The 3,481-nt window shown below is 36.2% G+C and overlaps 1 protein-coding gene across 1 annotated transcript in view; it reads left to right on the top strand.

Annotated features, from left to right (window-relative positions):
- The window catches only part of LOC132178068 (uncharacterized), a 13,084-nt gene that overhangs the window by 1,086 nt on the left and 8,517 nt on the right, over positions 1-3,481 (top strand). The window lies entirely within an intron of this gene.

Raw genomic sequence — 3,481 nt, 5'->3', positions numbered from 1 at the left:
TATATTTAGCCCTTAACTTACATGTTTTAATCCTTTAGTTTTAGTTAATCTATCCTATTTTAGTTCTTTTATTTGTTTTCCATGGTTTTGTAGGCTTTTGGAAGAAAAGGAAGTAAATCTGGAAGATTTGGGTTCAAAAAAGAGAATTTTGGAAAAGTTGGAGTTTCTGGTAGTGTGATCAATCGCAGGTGACTTGTGATTAATTGCACTGTGATTGATCGCACACGGGTTTCGATCGATCACACCTGTGCGCTGGAAAATTCTAGAAGCTGCAGACAGACTACCTTTCCTTCCATATTAGTGTTTTCTGAGTCGCACTTGTAATATGACTAAAACCCTACGAATTTTCTAGGTTTACTAGCGTAACAAGGACTTCTGAAGCCCTATAAATAGACCTCTAAACCTTGAGAATAATTAACCGGGAAAAGACACACTTTTGAAGGAGAAGAATTGGAGCTCTTCAAGTTCAAGTTTCGGGTTTATTCTTTTCATTTCTTTTCTTTTATTTTATGAAGATGTTTAACATCAACTTCATGTGTAACTAATTTATTTAGTAGGGCTAGATTGAAGCCCTAGTTATGTTTAGTTGATATTCAATATTGGTGCCCTTGTGATGATCTTGTTGTGATATCTAAATTGATTAATTCCTGATTTCATGAATTCCTCATATGTGTGTGCCTGATCAACATGTGCATGTGGTATGGACTAGTTAGTTAAATCAATTTGGATGACCGAGTCCTGGGTTTAACATAAGTAACTAAAGTAATCCACACCGGGTTCTTGGGTTAATCAACATGAAGAACCGGAAGTATACACCCACGCCCTAGGCCTTATGTGTTTATCGATTTCTATAGAATATATGCTTTCCTAAAGAACGACTTAGTATACACCATGCTAAATCCTTTAGGAAAGAAAAGAAAAGAGTTAGAGTATACACCCTTGCCCTTAAGTTGACAAACATTAGATAGACATAACATGCTCAAAACATTGGTATATTGATATATTAGCTAAATATAATTAGTGGTGGATATCAAAGCCCTACCTTTTTATTATCATCAAATCAAAAATCAATCTCTGTTTTGTTTTACTTATGGAATTAAATTTAGACAAAATTTAGCAATCCTCGTGGGAATGACCACGAATTTGCACACTATACTACTGTGTTGACCTCGTGCACTTGCAGGTAAAACATCCAATTATTTGCCTATTGATTTAAGTAGATAATTAAGACAACATTCATCTTCTCTTCCACTCTTCAAGCCTCCGAGAAGATATTTATCTAAAATCTCCGTAGAACTAAGCACCCCCTCTCTTGAGCAGTTTAGTCACTATTTATAAGGTTTAAGATAAACCCTAGGAGCCCTTGGAGTCCTAGAAACGTTGTACTTTCATCCCCTATTCGAATTAGGTGACCTAAACTAGTTTACATCTCAATTCTACGTTTTTGTCCAGCAAGTTGGTGCAAATGCGTTCAATCCCAGTGAAGCAGGCGCTCGAGTGCCAATGCGCTCGACCCTAAGGAAAGAACTACTCGAGTGCAGGTGCGCTCAAGCCCAAGTATGTGGCGCTCGAGCCCTTGTTTTTGACTGTGCTCAATCTCTCATGCTTTAGGAGCTCCTTAAAATGTGTTTTAAGCCCTAAATCAATGAAATTTCTTGCATCTTCATTTAGAACCTGAAAACATGAAAGCAACACAACTTTAATGTTTTACGTCATCAATGAAATGCAAATCAAAATTACAGTTTAACTGCATGCTCATGAATAACATAATTAAAAAAATAAATAAATAATTGGGCAATGATATTGTTCCATACCCCAAACATGAAGCACATGTTGTCCTCAATGTGTAGATAGAGTTAGAAAACAATAGCAAGAGGATAGGTATACCTAAGTGATAAAATTTGGGGCATATCATACCCCCAAACTTGACTGCAAAAACACTTGTCCTAAAAAATATAGTGATACTCCAACCAAATAACAGTTAAGTGAAGTGCATTGTTGTGAAAATATTATCAAACTGTAAAAAGGGAACAACAATGGAGAATGATCAAATCTGAGGATCTTGTTCTAACCCCAGCCACCAAATTAAAATGAAAGATAATGAAAATACATATATAATCATATACAGCAGAAATTAAAACATCACAACCACAACACCAAAACTTGTTGACGAAAACCAATCAAAGGGAAAAACCACTAAGGGGCAGTCAAGACGTGATGAACAAAATACACAGATCTGAGATCTGAAAATGTCCAAGTCTTAACGGGGAAGGAGTCTCTTCATGACGTTAAGAACAAAAACATGTCAGCCTCGTCACGAGTCCGTCTTGACGAGAAACCAAGGAGCTTCTTCTTTAGTTGCAACACATGTTCCGTCCTAACGATTCATATGAGGAGAGACTAGGGAGTTCCTTCTTTACTCCTTCACATCCCGTCATGACGATTGATGTTGTCTTGTTAAAGTAAAAATATATAAACAATAAATTACCACTCGCCGTAGAACGAATCCTTGTCGGATAGGGCTATCTAGGGTGTTAAACCTCAAGGACTGCGGGGTGTTGTTATCAAGCTTTTCAAGATTCAATATAACTCAATTTAAAATATGGTTGATTTGCTTTTGGATTTATAAAGTAAACGCATAAAATAATAAAAGAGTAGTGATGAGAGATAGAATAGGTGGTTGATTTCACCACTAACCGCATAACAATGGTCAATCATAAATTAATAAGGAAAATTCATACTATGCATGATATAGGGCTCGTCTCAACTCAAGTAATCAAGAAAATACCATCATTTAAGAAATAAGTATAACCCATCTTCGGTTGGCATGGACCGTCCACCTAACCACTAAGATGCGGTACGATCCATCTTTCCTGCGTATGGCCTATCTAATTCCTTAATAGGATACACACAATCAATGAAATAGTATAACCCATCTTCGATTCGTACGAAGTGTCTACTTAAATTACACTAAACTAAGGTGTAGTACAATCCATCTTCCCTAGGCATGGTCTATCTAATCCTATTGATAATGTGCCAATTAAAACCGTTGTATACCAATCATTCATATAATCACAGAAAATATGAAGGATTGAGTTCAATCAATATAAAGACTTTCTAAGACGAGATAAGAAATTCATAATGATTGAATATAAAGGTTAAGATCAATTCTCACAATTATACAACCATCGTGCATAATATAGGAAAACCCAAATTGAAATACAATTAAACCATTGTTACTTGGAAAGGGCAACATCAACGCCATATTATAAAGTTTGCTGCTCATCGTGGTGCTGGGATGGCCACCTGCAATGATCTTCTTCTCTTTAACTTGTCAAGCCTCCAAGAAGAATATTTATGTTTAAAGCTAAGCACACCTTCTCTTGAAGCTTAGGGGTCTATTTATAGGGAGCAAACAAGTCCTAGAAGCCATAGGAATCCTAGAAAATTCGTAGGTCAGTCTCTCAATTGGAATAGGAGA

This window comes from Corylus avellana, chromosome ca4 (genome assembly GCF_901000735.1).
Source record: "Corylus avellana chromosome ca4, CavTom2PMs-1.0".
Classification (NCBI taxonomy): domain Eukaryota; kingdom Viridiplantae; phylum Streptophyta; class Magnoliopsida; order Fagales; family Betulaceae; genus Corylus; species Corylus avellana.
Note: the sequence above shows the minus strand (reverse complement) of the source record. Positions and strands in the feature narration are given on the sequence as shown.